Source organism: Pseudophryne corroboree, chromosome 4 (assembly GCF_028390025.1).
Source record: "Pseudophryne corroboree isolate aPseCor3 chromosome 4, aPseCor3.hap2, whole genome shotgun sequence".
Lineage (NCBI taxonomy): Eukaryota > Metazoa > Chordata > Amphibia > Anura > Myobatrachidae > Pseudophryne > Pseudophryne corroboree.
Window position 1 is genome coordinate 341478599 of NC_086447.1, and position 21817 is coordinate 341500415.

A 21817-nucleotide genomic window follows, 5' to 3' on the forward strand; every position below is an offset into this window, starting at 1 on the left:
GATTCTGCTGTTTAGCAGAATCCGGTACTGAAGCTGAATAAGGTCCTTCGTTTGCATCTCCACTGTTTCATTTCAAATCAATTGCATAGGCAAAATTAGGAAAATTGGGCCTTATTCGGTTGTGTTAGCAAACCAAAAAAGTTAGCAATTGGGCAAAACCATGTTGCAGTGCAGTTGGGGCAGATGTACCATGTACAGAGAGAGTTAGATTTGGGTGCGGTGTATTCCAACTGAAATCTAAATTGCAATGTAGAAATTAAGCAGCCAGTCTTTACCATGCACAGTAACAATATAACCCACCCAAATCTAACTCTCTCTGCACATGTTATGTCTGACCCACCTGCACTGCAACATGATTTTGCCCAATTGCTAACTTTTTGGTTTGCTAACACACCTGAATAAGGCCCATTGTCAGAGGCCAAAATATATAGATCAAACTGTATTACTACTATAAGCTGTAAGTGTGAATGTATCTCTGTTGGTTATATCTTCTTTCTTATTTATACAATGCCAAGTTTCTCTTTTTATGTTCTCTGCTATTGCAAATTTTTTTTAGAATAAACTCTATTAAAATAAAAATATATGCCTACAGGTCTTCAGGATCTAATTTACATCTTCAAAGTTCCCGGAATCAAATTTGAAAAACTTTTAGTTGCAGAGTTGGACAAATTAAGGTCCATGGGATGGTGTATGGAACCACATCAGGGATGAAAGGTATGCAGTGCATCAGTGATATCTCCTGTGTTAATTTTATAATTAATGGGTCTGTTACTTACTTCCTCAAAAATTACAGTAGTTGCAAAATAAACTTATAGGCATGACGAATTGGCCCTCAGAGTCATCACTCAGACTTCACCTTTTTATCTGATGTTAAAAAATATGCCGGAAAGCTTTTGAAGTGCGTGTAGTGAGTTGGGCAATGGTTACTATCCCAAAGTCTCCGACCAAGCTTTGGATGGAGGCAACATGCCAAGAGATCAAGGTGAGACCTATACACTTTCACTCACCTAGATATATTTATTAAGAGCCCAGAGGCATGAAGGTACAGAAGACAAAAGATTTTATAAAGGAACTACAAATTAGCAGTAAACCATTATTATACCAAACTATTATTAAATATATTGCAGATACACTTTATAGTAATGTTTAATGATGTTCAAGCAGATGCTTTCCCTTTAAATTTATGTTTTATTTTATCATGTTGATGACTCAAAAAGAATAGATAGCAAACAGATTATTGCAATGATAAAGAAGCCACTTGGAAAACATCTCCTCTAAATTATATCGTATGTCCACCACAATGTCACTTTAAAAAATAAAAAAAGAGTAAAACGATGAAACTTATTACAGAAAGAACAAAAGGTCTGCTGAGCAAGTAATAGCCAATATTCATTAAAATCATAACACCAGTTTAAACAAAACTTGCACCATCTGTTCCACCCTGAAATTACTTGCAAAAACAAAGTAAATCACTCTAGAACCATTAAAAAGTAAAACTGAAGGTTCGCTGTCTGAATATCTTACAGTCTGTGTATGAAAGGCTACATCTGTGCTATCTGTCTTCTCTCTTGCATACCAAACTTAAATGAAAGACTAGACATATTGAATCCAATAATAAAAAATAATGAATTTTATCTAATGAGAAACTATTTAATAGAAACAAGGATTATATTTTACGTACATGAATAATAAATCCTCTGTGCAGTAACATCAATTCAGGCAAGGATATGACCTTCACTTCCCTGCATCTTTCCTGCCCCTTTCATTTCTCAGTAGCCTGTGAGTTTAATAGCATAACGATACCCAAAGGACTTATGTTCTGTGCACTCAGGACATGTCCTGTTTTTGCTCACTAAAAATCTATCATTTGGGATCTTCACTTCAGTGGTGATTTAAGATTTTTAAGGTATGTGAGGGCGGCTTTTGGTACTGTAGGTTCTCGTTTAAAGATTAGTGCTAGTCGGCTGCTCTTGGACATAGAAATAAAATGCGGTAACAGTATTTTGAATTGCATTTATATGTGTGACTTAAAATAGTGTATAATAATGCAGGTTTTTCCATCCAATCCCGCTCGAATCTGATGGTTACATTAGAGCACGCCGCACTGCAAATACTCAGTTCTTGTTCCAGTGTATACCAGCTCCCGTATTTAGGAACCCAGACAGAGGGACGAGACTTGCGTGTCTCGGGCAGCGAAGCCCAAATCCCCTTTTGGGGGTCGCCTGGCATGTTAGATTTGCTCCTCTGGTCTGGGTCCCAGCCAATCCTAAAGTACAGGTCAGCATGCACTACATCCATCTGTGGACAGTCTGCTGTGGACAGAGCCCACTTTTGAGCCTCATCTTTCACCATTCAAGGTGCAAGATGTTAAAATACCCTTAGGAACTTTCTCAGATTTCAATCATTTTCATCTATGTAAATGAAGCCTTGTCAGGGATTCTCTGATCAGTACACAGTGCAGTGAATCACACACCTGTGCATCTTCTAAAGGAAATTATACTAGTTGATGACAACAGTGATGAAGTATCAATCCGGATACCCATGTCTGTGAGGATTAACAAGATTCAATATCTCAGCTGTTCAAAACTAAACAATCATCCCTGATGGTACTAACCTGATATGGCCAGGTTAGTACCTCCTACCATTGTCTTTCCTCTGATGAAACAGCCAGCTTGATGGGTCGAGAAACGCGTTAGTGTTAGACTCTTGCAAGTGACCTACTGCCTTTTAAGATTGCCTCTGAAATCTTGCTACCAATAGAAGCCTTAGATGAGTTTCCATATTGCAGCGCCTACCTACCAAGTGACGAGCCATCACACTACTGGACATTGAGCACCGCTACCAAGCGAGAGGACGCTGCTTTAAACCGCCACGTCCGGGAAGCACCCAGACAACACATCTCAGTCGCATGGCTACAACGGCTTTAGCTGCAAGTGAGTTACGTGAGTCTATCCTTGGGGATCAACTAACCAATTTATCCAGGCTAGCCAGCTATAAGGTGACACCGTCTGTAACATTATATTGTTCATTGGAATAATTACGCAGATTTATGAGGCAACACTGAATCTATGAACTGATATATGATCTGTTTCTGCCCAGAACGATTGTGGCTATAATGAGACGTTCTTCCATTTCATTATAAAATGGATACACTTGTGAGATCCCCTGATACAAATTTATTCCGTACTGCAGATGGAAGAAAAGGGGAACTATTATATAATAGTGTAGTCTATATCAAGAGGTGCAATATACACTTAATTTCTCAATTACTATTTGTGGTTATTGCATGTTTTAAATTCATATGATATTATATATACAAATATCATTCAAGGTCCATCTGAATTATGAATTTTATTTATACTTCCATATATATTAAAAAATATTAATTCATTTCTTCCTTTTGCACTCTGTTTGGTTTCTGTTTGTGTTTCACTGAATTTTTAGGGGTAGGCAATTTCCCTTTTTCCAAGACGTGCTTCATTAGTAAGTTTCCCCAGATTTTCAGGTTGTGGGTGTCTCCTCTTTTTCTTTGTTTCCAGAGCCCACAGGATACCTACCAGATCATTGCCTCCGGGTGTACATCCTTGCACTTTTATTGCCAAATTCCTAGATTATCAATATAGAGATACCATCCTGATCTAGTCCCACACTAAAGGTCCCCGGTCCCCTTAAAAGGAAAAACCTGCATATCTCAGTTTTTCCTGACTTTTTCATTGATGTGCAAATCAGTCGGTCAAAATTTATTCCAAATAAGAGATTTCTTTGTGGTCTTCAGTTACCCTACTCTATGATTTTTCTGTCTAGGCTATGAGTTGTGATGGATAGTGAAACAAAATTCTCTGACATGCCAAGGGATGCTGCAGTGTGGCTGGGCCACCATATATCAGGTCATAGACAGTTAAGCTCCTGAGGTTTGTTGAAGTTTGTTTTACTGCAAATTAAGTTGTGAAGAAAAGTACACTGCTAACTGAACTGGAGTGGTGGGGCAGTTAGCCGTGGGATATTCCTATGGCTAACTGAATATGTACCCTGGGGTCATCCCCTTTTGACATGTATAATTTTTTATTTATTTGTTTATCTATGCCCAGGAAATTAGTTAATGCTTGCTTTGTCCTGGAAAGTCTGAGGCCTTAATAATAAATTGAAGAGCTCTTTGGTACTTAAACAGCTCAAACAATAGGGTTTTGATAATATGCTTTATAGAGGTGCACCTGACGGGGCGGGTCACAGAACCGCACCCCAGCCTGTGCTCAGATATACCAACCTAATGCAGGTGGGTGATCATGGCGTGGGTTTTACTCAAGCTGCCACCATTAAGAGTATTAGAATATCGCTCTTGTGTTTGCCAGACACTTAAATCACACTTACAAAATCCCAATGTGAACAAGCTCCTTCTTGTGTGTGGCCATGCCCATTTTTTTTGCATGTGTGTGTGTGTATATATATATATATACACAGCGGGCGCCGTGGAAGCAAGTGCACGAGGTGTGGGTAAGGTATAAATGTTTTATATTTGTATATTACAGATGGTCTTGATGAAAGGGCAGCAGCCCTGAAACGTTGATCACATTACTGTGTCTGCGCATTTATTAAGTCTTCATGAGTGCCAGCTTGTTCTTGGAGATATTGAATTGCTTGTTGGAGCAGGGCACCGGAGCGTACACCGCATTAACCTTTGGAGTGCTGGACGCAAATTGGACATATACATAGTGCTTTTCTGGTAATCACCAGACAGGATTGCCTGGGCACCCAGTGTTTGGTAGACTAATATTTTTTACCTCAAGATCACTTGCACTTTTTAACAGTATATTGGTTGGAATAGCATGTCTACAGCAGATTCTATACCGGGCTACAGCAACATTGCACTCCCGGTGGGAGAAGGATTAAGCCTAACAGACACAGAAGCTGAGGCTATTCTATTCACAGACAAATTGGAGGATGCTTGTGGAGGTGAGACGGCAGAACAGATTTTCCTGGCCTTAAATAGACTGAAGAAAAGGGAAATAGACTTTTATTTTCACGGAGTAACCCTATCTGACTATTATAGGGAAAAGAAAATTCCCCGCGGTTTTCGTATCCGCAATATTCCCACAATTGGACGGCATAATCCTGATTTCTGCAGGCGTTGGGCAGCGGTTTTAAACAAGTGCTCCTACGATTTAATTCTTCTGGTTATAGAGGAATCTCGCAGAGAGCTTCTCCTTGCCAGAGAAAAAATTGCTAAATTTGAAGTAAGTCATTCTGCAGTTATAGAGGGGGAAACCTCTCAAGATTTATTGAATAAATTGACCACGGATATAGATAACTATCGCCTGGACCTCATCCAATTCAAAAAAACAAAGCGAATTACTGTGGACCGAGATTACCAGGAAAATAAAGTTTATTCGTGGGCATACAATCGGGGCACCGAGTCAAATAGGAGGCCTAAATTCCGACGGAACAAGAGATTTAATTTGGATACAGATAATTCGAGTGCACAGTCATCTAGTGACACAGAATGTGCAGGGGCCACATCTTCGTCAAAAAACGGGAGGAAACCCCCGACGGGGGTCACTACGAGAGCAGCAAGAGAGCTCAAAAAAGGCCCTACACCCGCCGTGGTGGACAATGGGCAAGGAAAGTCCAAAAGAGCCAAGAACAAGAAAACTTAGTTTTCAATTTGTCATCACGCTCTCTAACAACTGATGAATTGTCGGTGTTGAATAAAGGGCTGTCCTTTGTTCCCACAAAGAAACCGGATATCTTCAAAAATAAAGTGGACTTATATAAATTCGGTCGGAGGCTAAGACTGAAGGAACACTATGGAGATAGTCCCCCACTATCAACACATGACATCCCCCTGCACAAACCCTCTACCTTTGATCCAGTATCCTCTAACAGCAATATAAAATGCTTTATCAACTTCATGAATACCATAATTGAGGAGCCACAGTTGAACCGTATGCCCGATTTCAATAATCTGTCCTTGGAAGAACATACAGCTTTGAAAAATTTAGCTGGTTATCATATCCGCTCGGCGGGTAAGGGCGGAGGTATAGTAGTCCAGGACGTGGGGCAATATAAGTCTGAAGTATACAAACAGCTTGCGGATGAAACTACTTACCAGGAGTTACCCTCGGATCCAACGTCTATATTTAAAGCAGAAATAGATGACATTTTGAACAAAGCCGTGGAAGATAATATCATAAATTACAAGATAAAAGAAACATTAATACAGGACTGGCCTATTATCCCGGTTCTTTATACGATCCCCAAACTTCATAAAAATCCCGTGAACCCGCCAGGAAGACCTATAATAGCGGCAAGAGATTCCCTCTTCTACAACATTTCTAAATACTTAGATTTCTTCCTGCAGCCGGTTGTACAAGATCAAAAGGTCTGTCTGAAAGATACTACGGCCTTCTTGTTACAATTGGAGAAGCTGTCACCGCTGCCGGAGAACTACCTGATGTGCACCATAGATGTGATCAGCTTATATACCAACATCCCCCATCAAAGAGGTATTGAAGCCATCAGACGGTGCATCACAGGCAGTCACAAATATAATGGTCCAGACATCAATTTCTTCATTAAGTTACTGGAGTTAACTCTAACACGAAATTACTTAATTTTCGATGGTAGATTTTTCCGGCAATGCTCGGGGTGCGCGATGGGGTCTTGCGTGGCCCCGAGCTTTGCAAACATCTTTATGCGAGAAGTGGAAAATGACCTCTTTCTAACTAATCCTAATGTAGCGGGTAGTATTAAAGCATACTTCCGCTACATAGATGATATCTTTGTATTATGGTCAGGATCGCAAGAGAGTTTCCAACAGGCCATGCTTGACATCAACCGGTTGGATGACTCCATAAAATTCACATATTCTACCAGCTATGAAGAAATACACTATCTAGATGTGGCTATCAAACAAGATCATCTGCACCACTTGCACACCTCTTTATTTGTCAAAGAAACAGACAGAAATACCACGCTGCATGCTAACAGTCACCACCCGCCGACCCTTAAATGGGGATTGCCATATTCCCAATACATGAGGATCAGGCGTATCTGCAGTGATCAAGCTGAGACCATTAAACAGATGGACATCATGACACGAAAATTCATAGAAAGAGGTTATAAACTAAAACATCTAAAGGAAGCCAAAAGCAGGGCTTTGAAGCATGATAGAATAAGCTTATTAAACAAAACCCAAAATACAAGAAAGCCGGACTTCATAGTTTGGACTCAAGATTTTTCCACCACCAGTATGAGTACCATGCAGAAGGCCAAACAAATTTGGCCTATCATCACCCAAGACAAACAATTACAGTCTCTCAAAGGAGTGAAGATTTTACCCTCTTATCGAAGAGGAAGAAACATCAAAGATTGGGTGGTACATAATGACGTTTCTAATCTTAAAGTATCACCGCCTGGCCATTTCTTGACAAGGAAGCCAGGTAACTTTAAATGCCTCGGGTGTACCACATGCAGCAGTTTGGAACCAGGTGCTGTTTTCCATCATCCACGCTCAGGAAAGGAGTTTAGGATTAAACGACCTTATACCTGTACAAGCCGATACGTTATATATTATATTAAATGCCCTTGCGGGTTATTATACATTGGCAAGACTATTCGCCAGTTTAAAGAAAGAATAGCGTTACATCGATCTAGTATACGTGCGGCTTTGGAGGGACGGGGCTCGGACCAGCCGGTAGCCCGTCATTTCAAGGAGTTACAACACAGTATGTCATCTATACGTTATAAAATCATTGATGGAGTACCTGAATCCCCAAGAGGAGGCAACCGAGGTCGAATCTTACTTCAAAAAGAATCCTGGTGGATCCATACACTACAGTCCATGAAGCCTTTTGGACTCAATGAAATTATATCATTTACCAGCTTCCTATAATTTGTGATAATAGCACTGCCTTTTTCTACATACTTTGAAGAGATATGAACCGAGTTACAGTGACAGTACTAGGTTCTTTAGACATCTGTTATTATAATTCAGTCTCATGTAGATTCCGAATATCAGTTAATGTGCCTCTTTAGGTTGACAAGTTTGTTTCCGGGTGACATATGATATCAGTTTACTATAATCCATTAGTCCCCCTAGACCTATTGTGCTGTATGTATTGCGGGCTACGGGTGAATCTCTGTTACATGTTTTTATTTCCGTAGACAGAACGGGTTACCATGGTGATGGGACGTCACTAGGATTTTCCACGCCCCCCTTTGATGCTGGGTCGCCGGCGCGGGTGCGCGCCAATGACGTCATCGGCTCACAGCGGGCGCCGTGGAAGCAAGTGCACGAGGTGTGGGTAAGGTATAAATGTTTTATATTTGTATATTACAGATGGTCTTGATAAAATGGCAGCAGCCCTGAAACGTTGATCACATTACTGTGTCTGCGCATTTATTAAGTCTTCATGAGTGCCAGCTTGTTCTTGGAGATATATATCTATATATATATATAACATCTCATATCCACGTAGCAACATAGACAGGACCAGCACACTGTAATTTTGTCAAAATGCCGTATTTACTCCATATAAGTGAATAAAGATACAAGGCTCGTCATATACTCATCGTTGGCAAGCACAGGGAAACACAGTTTCTCCGCACCCCAGGCGACTTCTTCAAGAGGCAGAGTGTTCACTGGGTGCGGAGAAACGCGTTGAGGGTACAGAGAGAAGGGGTCACCAATACCCAATTGCCCACAAGAATAAGATTGTGTCCTCATAGCAGCTGATTACAGCATTTGCCGGCAACTGCTTATCTCCAGCGAGACTGCACCGTTCATTTCCCTGTACCTTATTGGGAATACCATACATCCTGCCCTGGTGAGCATTATTCCATCTGTGCTGGGGGTAGAGAACGGTGTATTGGTGCATCCACACTGTGCCGGAGGGTGGAGAACGGTTTCCCGCTTGCGCCGCAGACGGATTGCGCCACTGACGAATCCCGCCGTTGACGGATGTCTCACCCGTGCACAGGGTGATATAGAGCGGCTTCAAACAAATAGCTGTGGTGCAGCGAGGAAAAGCCGACATAGACTGTGAGTAACAGTTATTATACAACTCCTATTTCTGCACCGTTCATACATCTAGTGGATTTGGAAGTTGATGAACTTTTCCAACTGGAATTGAACTTTCACAAATTTGAGGACACTCATATGTACGGCTGTGTTAGAATCTTTGTGCTTCTATTTTTGGGTGAGTATTTAAACAAAGATAAAAGCTAATAGATAATTATCTCTTATCCAAGGTTATTGTGACTGCCTTCCAAGTACTTATAATTAGTCCATGCCATTGCTCATTCCAGAGGTTTCTGAAACCTCAGTTTTATATGAATACTATGCTGTGGTCTGATATATTTTAAAGTGTTATATGTTTTTAGTTTGTTTAATAAATTGGTTTATTTTTATATTTTTGTGTTCATCATTGGTATTGAGCGCTTACCTGGTAATTCTTTACATTTCCTGCACCATGTACCTACCACAGAGCCACACACAGATCCAAACTTGAGTTTACAAATTACCTGACACCCTTCACTTAATGTCTGGTTTGGAGCTGGGGCTTTTCTGTACATTGTCAGTTCTTATATTGCTCTAAGTGTTCCACAGTATATTTGTGTGATTTATTTATGCCCTATTGCCAGGTACATACTGATGTATACCATTGTACTACCAGTATCTTCTCTTCCTTGTAGAGATATTGTTGTAAAATGTTGTAAAATGTTTAAATAAACCAATTTCAAAAATAAATTATGAGATGTGTGCAACTCAGAATCAGGCCCAAGATATCTGGTTGTGATACAAATCCCAGATCTCTGGTGATTTTACAAAGCATATCCCAGCTCTAAAGTTGTCAGCACACTAGTTTACTTACATGTCCTCAGGCAACCAGTGCTGCCGCTTTAATGTGATATTAGGAAGCTTATACCCAGCTCCTGGTACTGATTGATGGATAGCATGTAGCATATACCTTACAACCTCCTACAAGGTTTATTGTGGTTTCCACCAAAACACTGCATCAATTTTAGGGGCCTGTTTTTAGGGATGTACCCATAATTATTAAGGATCCTCTGATTGTATGTAGGAGCAGTGTCAGACTGGGGCATGAAGGGCCCAACGGGGGAATGCAGTGATAGGGGCCCTTACTTAGGGGTGTGGCCAGCCTAAAAAGGGTGTGTGGCCAGCCTCCACAGAGGCTTGAAATACACAATAGTTTAGTGCAGTTTAATGCAACATATCTACCATGTATAATACAATACAAGTGCACAGTCTGAAACCTGATCCCTAGAGGAAGGAGCGGGCCCTCAGGCAGTGGGGCCTACCGGTGGTTTCCCTGGTACCCCTGTGGGCCAGTCCGACCCTGTGTAGGAGGGGCTGAAGCAGATCTCAAAGATCTTTTCATAGATCCCCTAATTTTGATTGCGTAAGCAACATTCATATGTTGCTACTGGGGGCTGCTTGAATGCCAAATTCACCAAGCTTGGCCTGGTTGCTAATTCCATGAACTACTGTGCTCTCTTTCGCATCACCCACTGTCATTTCTTAACTAAACATTCCTATAACATTATTATTATTATTATTTAATTTTTTTTTACAAAGTTTTCTAAAAAGCTTGGGATCCACTATTTTGTGATTTCTTCTATGTTCTGGTACACAAGCCTAATACAGTCTACAAAAACATTTTTATTCAATAATCACATGATTTTCTTCCTATAGATTGAAGTGCTAAATTTAAGACAGCTGTTCTGTATGCTGGTAACTAATTTAAATCTAAAGAAACGGCACCAAAGTCTTTTTTTTTTTGTCTTTCTAGTGGCTTAATTCCTAGTTGTAGACCAGCCAAGCATCTCTGTTCTGTAGAGTCTTTACTAATCATTTATACTGCGAAAAGCCCAGACACAGTTTCACAGGGATAATAGATGCAGAGTGTTCCATTGTGAAGTCTCTGTTAGAGGGTCCACTTTAAATCAAATTGTTACTGTCTATAGTAAAATTCAAAAGCTTCATGTTATAGCAATTGACACATTGGAGGATGGTACACAAAATAAATTGGTTGGTAGAATGGGAAAAATGGCCAGGGTTTCATTTATTACTCATTTAGGCATTTTGGCAAAAATGTTTGCTTGAGCACAAACACTTTTTAGCTGTGTCAGCTGAAGTTATACAGTATAAAAATACAAAACTGTAATGATCAATCACCCTCCTGTGAACAAATTGAGTTTTTCTAGTTTATAGCCTAGTTTATCAATTCTATATATTTTGAAACATACAATATGAGCGTTTTTGCTCCCGGGCTAACCGATGTTACATTTTCTATCTGGGGAATGCAACAACTAACATTCCTCGTATGCTCATTAATTCCTATGATAGAAAATGACTTGCGCATTAATTTTTTCTTCTAAAAATATTTCACTTTTTGTTTTGGCATACTATATATTTTTCTAATATAAAACAATCATAATCATAAATAATTATTTACGGTTTAAGAAACTGAAATGTCAAAGACTATAACATTATACAACAGCAGAAAAAAAGAGTTCAATTACCTACATTTTTAGAACAACTGATAACAAAATATACAAGATAAATCAAACAAAAGTGTATAAATAATGAAATATTAAAGCACACAGTGTTGAGTTATACAACAAATATGCCTTGTGGAAAAGTAGATAAGGTTAAATGGAATGATTAATAAATGATTAATAAAGTTTGAATTCAATCCAGCATAAATTTAAAACTTTAAGAAATTATCATGTTAGTTGGCAGGTCTTAAATGGAAGTCAGAAGTGACTGCACACAAACTCTCTACACGTACATGTCTGCACAGATGAACAATATAGTTACAAACTTAGGGTCTCATTCATAGTTGTACACAAACCTCTCAAGAACTGCCAGAGGAATGTTTAAGTGTCTGGAACATTAATCTAAGACAAAAGAGCTGAGCAGTGACGTTTTTAGTGAAGGAATTCAGTAAGAGAATAATGGTAGAACTCTATAGTGCCACACAATGGCCAAGAGTGGTACTGCAGTAGCTGTGTTCAGTTTTTTAATTAGAGCTACAGGTAGTCCAGATTCCTGTATCCAAGGGAGTAACTACCGTGTGTGCAGGGAGTGCAGTTGCTATGGGGCCTGCTGCACATGTGGGCCTGCCTCCTCCCTGCACCCAGCTCACCACAGGGGACATGACAATGATGACAGTGAGAGAACAAAGTGGCTGTTGCACTGGCTGCAGCATGCAGCAACTTGCTGATCACAGACAGCTGCGCTCTCTGACTCCTGGTTACTCCCACTATGTAACTATGGAGGCAGGCCTACACGGGGGAAGGGCTACATGGGATATTGCTGCATGAAACATTTAGTGTGGGGCAGTGAGTGGTGTGATATATCAGCACCGCAGGAGTGATAATCCCTCCTGCAAACTAGCCAATCGGTACCAGCCATGTCACAGGCTGTGTTTGAAAAATGACATTTAGGAGCCGATTGGCTGGTACTTTATCTCCGCTGACTTTATCTCCACCCAAGGCATAGTAAATAAATCCCTTAGTCACAGGCAGGCTTTAGCTTGTGATTAGGAAGCAGTTTGCTGCAGGGATCATTAGCGCTGCAGGCCCCCTGTCAGCCTGATAAGCAGTAGCTCCCCTGTCCCTCCTCTCTCTGATACAGTCTGCAACTCTGCAATGGGAAGGAAGTCATCACAGCTCATCTTTCACATATGTCCCCATCACATTTTTCCTTAATGCTTCTCCTTCACCTGCTTTCATGAGTCACCAGTCTGCCTTCTGCCTCCCTAAGTGTGACTTTTACTCCCCTCCCCATGAGTGCCTCTGCCTCCCCATGTGCACCTGTCATCTCCCCTCTTCTAATTAGAAGTAGCATGGATGAAAGGAGACAAGTCCGTGTTCAGAGACACATAATTAAAACTAAAGATGGCCAGTAAGAACAATTTTCCTTTTAATAATGAAAGTTCTAGCTACGCCCCTGCCTGTGTCTCTACATAATATAAAATAAAGTCCCTGGTAGACGTCTGTCTGTTTGTTCAAGCTAATCTCGAGAACCTCTGGATGGATTTTGATGCTGTTTTTCACTTCTATAGAACATTTATCGGGGAAGGTTTAGGTGTGTGAAACATTAATCTATGACAAAACGGAGCCAAGCAGTGACAATTTTAGTAAAGCAAGTCAACTCCCATGCGAAGCTGGAGCAGGTTGCTACTGAATTCAATAAAGAAAACAATGATATTGTACAGTAGAATGTGTGGAAGTTGTCAGATATTAGAATCTTAGAAACCACTTTGCCTATGCAAGGCCCACTAACGTCAACCTGTGATCAACTGACACATTGCCTATCCAATGTGAATAATTGACAATTCAGCTACCCCTGACCCCCTCCCCCTTCCCCCCAATGCACTCCCAACACCCACTGTTAATATTCCTCATTAAGGTTTTATAACTGGGCTCCTCTCGTTCACATACAGCACACATGGTAATGCCAAGACTCAGTAGCATTTGGGATGGATAGCTAAACATTTCAATCAAGATTTATGTTAAATTTATTTAATTATAGTATTATGATCCACAGAACATGCTTGTTTATCACACATGGAGATTTCACTGTGGTGGAATATTGCATATATAGATTATGACTACATGTTTGTGGTTGCTTTATTTGTTTACAAAATGCAGTGCTACGTAACACAATTTTGCTGCACAAATTCTGAATGGATTATTGAACCTCACACACACAGGGAAAATGTTTGGCACGTATACAGCATTTGAATGTGTCAATAAAAACTCCAGAAATAAAAATGTCATATACTACAGAAAAGGAAATATAGTACTATATTATCAGCCGGCAAACCAATCTAATGCAACTTATCTTTCATATAGTGAAAAATCAATGGACTCAATTTTTGTAGGTCTATCACTTGAGGTCCTTGGTATGCTGGGCACAGATGAAGAAACCTCGACACTGTCAGCTGTAACAAGGATAAATGTTACAAGGAGCCCAAGAGTGTGGAGCGAATCAAACTTGACTGAATTACTGCAGACTGTGATTGGAACGTCTAAATTACTTCATATCTCAAGGACACACACTGCGAATAGAGGTCATGGCCCAAAACTGTCTGCTACAAATATGGGAAAAAGTAACCTTTGGTGTTGTCAAAATAATGCCTTGTAATGTTGACAATCATTTTTTTTTAGTTTGGATTTCTTGCTTGTCATTTCTGATAATATTGTGTCTTTGATACTAGAAAATGATTAATAACTTGCAACATTGAAGAGAGGGGGAAAAATAATGACATAAATACCAGCACAAGACCACTGTCCCTTAGCAATAAATCTATACACTGGTCAACAGTAGAGATGGATTTATCGATTCAACCAATGATAACTTAGATGCAATTGAGATTAGGGCAGTAGCATGCAGGGAACATAAAAAAGCCAATCCCAAGCAATGATGTCTATAGCTTTATTACAAAAAAAAAAAAAAAAAAAAGAAATACTAAAGCTCACAATCCTTCATTTGCTTATTCTTCCTGCACAGTTTTAGGAGAGCACAGCAGCGATCAGATCTGAAATAGGCCCTTGAGCTTCCAGCTACAGTTCCCCCTGTGTACCCTGCCCCCCTCCACACACATACAGTACATGAAGCATTCAGTAGAGACACAGTGGAAAGGGACCAAATAGTTTTAGGACAGAAGTAAAGTGTAGCTAGTTTTGTATTATGAAACATTTTAGGTTTCAGGCAGCAGGGAGAGCAATTAGCCCAATGCCAGTACTTCATGGGTGCCAGTCAAAGGTGAGATGAAACCTTGTTACATTCCTCTACACTGATTGGTTGCCATAACATATGTGGACTATATAGTAAAAATGTGTGTATTAAACCAATATAGAGTATGCAAAAGTAGCAAAGATACCTACACATTGGTGAGATTATCAGTGGCATCACAGATCTATGAAGCAGTCATAAATTCAAATGACAACTATCCCTAAAAAATAGTAAATTACAGATATTCCTTTGGAAGAAAGCTATTTCCAACGGCATGCAGGCAGGGTGCCTACACGGGGTGTGCACTGCAAAAGAGGCACATTGCCAACTCAGGTTGCTAATAAATGTATTTTGGTTGACCGACAAATATAAGCGGAGATGGGCGCCATCGGTTTGTTTTAAGATTTCAAAAAGTGTGGATGCACCATATTTAAAATGACTAAAGGGGAGCTGTGCATGTCTAGTAGTGGATCACACTCCAGGCTTCAAACATTTGTGCCTAGACGTTCAGAAGAATGTGAGTATGCCACTGTGCTAGGTATCCCAATAGTTACTCTTGTGCAACATCTGTATAAAGTAAATGTAGGAAAATGAGTTTGGGAGTGATTATTGTTAGTAGCACATACAGTATGTGCTTTAATGTTGCTGTAAAATTACTGCCCAAACCAACTCAGTCCCACCCAGGGCTGGCTCTAGACCAAGTGGAGCCCATGGTGAGATATCCTTTTGGTGCTCTTTCTGTCATTGTTTCCAAAGACAGACAGACACACACACACACACACACACACACACACACACACACACACACACACACACACACACACACACAAACAAACAAACAAACACACACACACTCACACTGTCCCCTCACAAATCACTCGGCCCTACTCAAACAGCCCCCCTCCCTATACAGATCACACCGCCCCACACATGCAGCCCCCTACTTTCACAGATTCTTCCTCTCAGATCACACACAGGTTTCCTCACAGATAACACTGCCTCTTTATATAGGCTTTCCTCTTACAGATAGCACTGCCCCAACACACAGGCTCCCCTCTCACAGATAACACTGTCTCCATATATATGCTCCCCTCTCACAGATAGCACTGCCTCCACCACACAGGCCCCGCTTACAGATCACACTGCCTCCACACAGGCATCCCCTTACAGATCACACTGCCTCCACACAGGCATCCCCTTACAGATCACACTGCCTCCACACAGGCATCCCCTTACAGATCACACTGCCTCCACACAGGCATCCCCTTACAGATCACACTGCCTCCACACAGGCATCCCCTTACAGATCACACTGCCTCCACACAGGCATCCCCTTACAGATCACACTGCCTCTACACTCCCCCCCCCTCATGCACACAAATCACATTGCCTTCACACAGGACTTTCTAACAAATTACACTGCCTCCACAGAGGCCCCTCCCTCACAGACCACACAGTCCTCCCTCACACCTCTAGCACTGTAGGGCTGACTTACTTGCACTCTGTCCTCTCCACCACCCTGACTCCCAAAGTCTGCCATTGCCTGTTGCCCCTCATCCCTAGTCCACCTAGTGCCTGAAATCAAGGTGATCTCACTGACAACAGTCCAGGTGGTGGCCCAAGGTTGCACCCTTCAGGCTATGGCACTCCAGGCAACGGTCCTGTCAGTCTATGCCTTCTGCCTCCTTGTACTCACCTTTATATACTACTAGCTGAATACCCGTGCTTCGCTACGGAATTTCAAGTATAATCACAAAGAAATGAAAAGTGCTGGTATTTAAGCAAATTTAATATTGCTTTTAAAATAGGCTCACTTGTGGTAGGATGTTGTTGAGAACTGGTAGCATCAAAGTGCCCCTCTATTAAACCGCCTGAGAACACACCAAAACAATAAACAGATTTTATTGTACGGGAATCTGCTGTCTGTTTTATTTTCTGGACAACGGGATATACAGATGTGTCCACATATATCTTTGCTATATCCCGCCATGTATGGAATGGTTTTTCATGCCATAGACTCAGAAATTTAGCCATGCCTTGTGATTTTTCTTAATTAGCTTCTTTGTTACTTTATACATATTCTGTTATGGCAAAGAACATTTTTAAAGTCCAACCACTCGCTACTTGTGAAAAACAGCTTAACCGTGTTTGGCATGTTGTGCCAAATTTAGCAAAATAGCAAAGATGTGAGTGGACACATCTGTACCTTAAGTTAACTGGTTAGGTTATCACAGAAGATCAGCAATTAAATTACAAAAGGACATGCTCCGTCCACTGCTGCCAATCTTTGTCAGGCCGCACGTCTGGGCGGGCCTTCCGCGAATTGATGCTTTCAAAAGGCTGGCACCGAGGAGAATAATCCGCCTCCTTCTCTGCCCCGTCCTGACCCTGATACTGCCCTGCTCAGTGCTGTAAATGCTGGGATGACAGTGTAAGCTCCACCCGCAGTATGTTAAATATGTAAGGTTTGCAGGGATAGGCTGATTCTATTCCAAAGGGCCCTATGTCTCCTTTCTTTGCTTCTCGCTCTCCTTATGGCTCCTCCTTTGAGGTAAAAAGGTAAATATTTTCGCACAACACTTATGGTCACTGGGAGAGCTGTCACTACCCTTTACACAGAAGATAAGCAGTTGCTGACTATCAAGCTTTCCTTTAATGCATTTAAGAGTCAAAATATCTATCTCTCGTTTCCTCCTATTGCTCTCTAGGAGGTTCAGCAATGTTTAGTTCAAGTGACAGGTTAACCTCTGATAATTGAGAAACATTCCTCTCCTGACTGGAAATAGGTTGGTTAAGTACTTATATCTGAACCCCCCCCCCACCCCACACCCTCTCTCTCTTTCTCTCTCTCTATATATACACACAGGATCGGTATGAAATACCTCCAATCAAAATCCCGACAGTCGAAATCCCGACAGCAATTGACCGACGGTCAAAATCCCTACATGGACAAAATCCCGACATTTAAATACAGACAAGGTCAAAATACCGACATGTAAAATGCCAACAGGTCAAAATACCGACATGCGGTTTTGATTGTTTTTATGTGTGTATGTCGACATAGGTTGACATGGACACCATATAAGTGTACCGCATCCCCTCGCATGGCTCGCTGCACTTGCCATGCTTTGGACACAATACCTCGCTGCGCTCGGCACACTATTATATTCCCCCTCCAGGTCCACTGGGATGGTAAAGTATGAACAAGTCAGTTTCAATGAAAAAATCATGAAAAACTCATGTCGGCATTTTGACCTGTCTGCATTTTACATGTCAATATTTTGACCTTGTCAGTATTTTAAATGTCGGTATGTTGTCCATGTCGGGATTTTGACCTTGCCGGGATTTTTACCGTCGGTCAGTTGCTGTCTGGATTTTGATTGGAGGTAAATTGACTACATCCCATATACACAGTGGGGCAAAAAAGTATTTAGACAGCCACCGATTGTGCAGGTTGACATACTTAAAAAGATGAGAGACGTCTGTAATTTCCATCATAGGTACACTTCAACTGTGAGAAACAGAATCTGAAAAAAATAAAATAAAACAGGTACTCACATTGTACGATTTTTAAACATATTTACTTGTATATTCTTGTGGAAAATAAATATTTGGACACCTACCAAGCAGCAAGATTTCTGGCTCTCACAGACATGTTACTTCTTCTTTAAGAAGCTGTTCTATCCTCCACTCATTACCTGTATTAATGGCACCTGTTTGAACTGGTTATCTGTATAAAAGACACCTGTCCACACCCTCAAACAGTCAGACTGCTACCTCTCCACCATGGCCAAGACCAGAGAGCTGTCTAAGTACACCAGGGACAAAATTGTAGAGATGCACAAGGCTGGGATGAGCTACTCGACAATAGGCAAGCAGCTTGGTGAGAAGAGATCAACTGTTGGCGCAATTATTAAAAAATGGAAGAAATACAAGATCACTGACAATCTACCTCGACCTGGGGCTCCATGCAAGATCTCACCTCATGGGTTATCAATGATCTTGAGAACAGTGAGGAATCAGCCAGAACTACACGGGGGGACATGGTCAATGACCTCAAGAGAGCTGGGACCACAGTCACAAAGGTTACCATTAGTAATGGATTGAAATCCTGCAGCACCCGAAAGGTCCCCCTGCTTAAGCCAGCACATGTCCAGGCCCGTCTAAAGTTTGACAGTGACCATCTGTATGATCCAGAGGAGGATTGGGAGAATGTTATGTGGTCAGATGAGAGCAAAATCAAACTTTTTGGTATAAACTCCACTCGCCGTGTTTCGAGGGAGAAAAATGATGAATGGCATCCCAAGAACACTGTGAAGCATGGGGGTGGAAACATCATGCTTTGGGGCTGCTTTTCTGCAAAGGGGACAGGACGACTGATCCGTATTAAGCAGAGGATGAATGGGGCCATGTATCGTGAGATTTTGGGGAAAAACCTCCTTTCCTCAGTAAGAGCACTGAAGATGGAACGTGGCTGGGTCTTCCAGAATGACAATGACCCCAAACACACCGCCCGGGCAACTAAGGAGTGGCTCCGTAAGAAGCATTTCAAGCTCCTTGAGTGGCCTAGCCAGTTTCCAGACCTCAACCCAATAGAAAATCTGTGGAGGGAGTTGAAAGTCTGTGATGCCCGGCGACAGCACCAAAACATGACAGATCTAGAGAAGATCTGCATGTAAGAGTGGGCCAAAATACCTGCTACAGTGTGTGCAAACCTGGTCAAGAACTACAGGAAACGTTTGACATCTGTAATTGCCAACCGAGGTTATATTACAAAGTATTGAGTTAAACTTTTTGACTGTCCAAACATTTATTTTCCGCAAGAATATACAAATAAATTGTTTAAAAATCATACAATGTGATTTCCTGTTTTTTTTCCCTTCAGATTCTGTCTCTCACAGTTGTTGAAGTGTACCTCTGATGGAAATTACAGACCTCTCTCATCTTTTTAAGTGGGTCAACTTGCACAATCAGTGGCTGTCCAAATACTTTTTTGCCCCACTGTATATACAGGATATATATATATATATATATATATATATATATTGATTAAAGATGAACGGCACTCACTGTCCATACATTCAGCCACCCAGGTGCCCTCCTTTGTAGGGATATAAAAGATATGGTTCTCTGGTTAGGATTACTGCTCCTGTCCGTACTGCAAAAAAACCAGGCGGCACTCCGGGATTTTGAAAAAAAGCCAAACGTGTAATGGTCACAACAAATACATCAAACAGGCATAGTGGTTACACCGACGTTTCAACGCCCTACTGGCGTTTTCTTCAAGGTGCTTTGCTGAAAGTGAAACACACCAAACTAAACAAAAAAACACTAGCAAGTGACATACCTTAAGTAGGTGATTGAGGTGATGTAGGACAGCCCCCTCCTGCCCCATGCTGGCGTCTCCCTGGGTCCGGGCAGCGCCTTCCGTTGCATTTCCGGTCACGGCCGCAGGCGTGCTGACGTCACCCACCCCGTGTTTCCTCTATGCCCGGCTACAGCTCTCTATCCGTTGCCAGGGACGCCGTCACCTGGGGGAGGGCCGGAGGCTGAAAGAAAACAAAGTACTTAAATAAATGACTTATGCGCACTACATGCGCTGGTAGTGAACGTGCCTATAGTGCAAACAATTAGTAAAACAAGTTAAAAACAAAGTATCTTTACAGGGCTGCCAAGCATATTTAAGCAATTAATAAGACTTGTCTAGACAACAAGCTATGCATTATAACACATATAAATAATTACTAGAGAAATGCATCAGAGGTAACTTCCACTTATATACACGGAGATCACTGGTAATACCACTACTACAGGGTGGTATGAACTACATGGGATTAACTGGGCACTGAGGCTGCTCAAGGGGCACCTACTTAGGGAAGGCTCATATTTACTGCCGTCAGCCAATACCATGGCATAACTGCAGCAAATATGCCCCCCAGAAGTGACATATTATACAGATTGAGAAATACTGCTACATCGTATACTTGAATAGACTCCAGTCCAGTTAATAGAAGGTCTATAGGAATACATTCCACTGGATTTGTTCATTAAGACCCTTCGGGGTCAGAGAGTCTAATTGATGAATCCATTTAGTTTCTTTTTGAGATAGCATCCTGGCCCGGTCTCCACCCCTCAAAGGCTTTGGTACATGATCTATGATGGTATACTTCAAGTCATTCAGACGATGGTTGGCTACCTTAAAGTGTCTGGCTACGGGTTGGTCTTTCCCTTTTCCCTCCAGTGTGGCACGTATGACCGATCTGTGGAGTGCCATCCTCTCACGGAATGTCCTTGTGGTCTGACCGACATATATTAGGCCACACGGGCAGACTAACGCGTAGATTACAAATGACGATGTACATGTGACATAGTGTCTGATATCATATTTTTTACCTGTCCCTGGATGTACAAACGTCTGTCCCGGGGCCATGTAATTGCATGTCTCACACTTGAGGCATTTATAACACCCGCTCTTGTGAAAGGTCGTCGGCTTCTTGGTTACATCCAGTTTTACTACCAGATCTTTGAGGTTACGTCCCCTTTTGAAGCTTGGCATTATCCTTTTCCCTTTAAAGCATGGTACTTCAGGATCTGTAGATACTATGGGCCACAAGGCCTTAGTGGCCCTTGAGAGGACTGAACTTGCGGTGGTGAATTCCGTAATGAGGGGTATTCTGTTTCCCTGCTGGTCCCTCTTGGCTGGATTGAGGAGGCTCTCTCGAGGTGTCTTCAAAACCTCCTCTTTACATTCATGGAGGGATTTTCTCGGGTATCCCCTCTGCATGAATCTGTCCACCACTCTGTCCAAGGCTGGTTCCACTTTCATCCTGTCACTCGTGATCCTGGCGGCCCTCATAAGTTGTGATTTTGGAAGCCCTGCCTTTAGGGCTGGTGGGTGGAAGCTACTGTATTGCAATAGGGTATTGCGATCCGTGGGTTTGGTATACACCTCAGTGCTGAGTCTCCTGTTGTTGATGGAGATATTAACATCTAGAAAATTGATGGATTTCTCACTCCATGTAGCAGTCAGCTTCCCTGGAATCTAGGGAAGAC

At 41.6% G+C, this 21817-nt stretch overlaps 1 long non-coding RNA gene across 1 annotated transcript in view; it reads left to right on the plus strand.

The window, feature by feature from the left end:
• LOC134911403 (uncharacterized) overlaps window positions 1–14502 on the plus strand; it is a 49688-nt gene extending 35186 nt beyond the window's left edge. Inside the window, exons 2-4 of the long non-coding RNA XR_010176540.1 lie at window positions 593–714; window positions 8161–8300; window positions 13882–14502. This is a non-coding gene — a long non-coding RNA (uncharacterized LOC134911403). The remainder of the gene's footprint in view (window positions 1–592; window positions 715–8160; window positions 8301–13881) is intronic.
• The last annotated feature ends 7315 nt before the right edge of the window (window positions 14503–21817 follow it).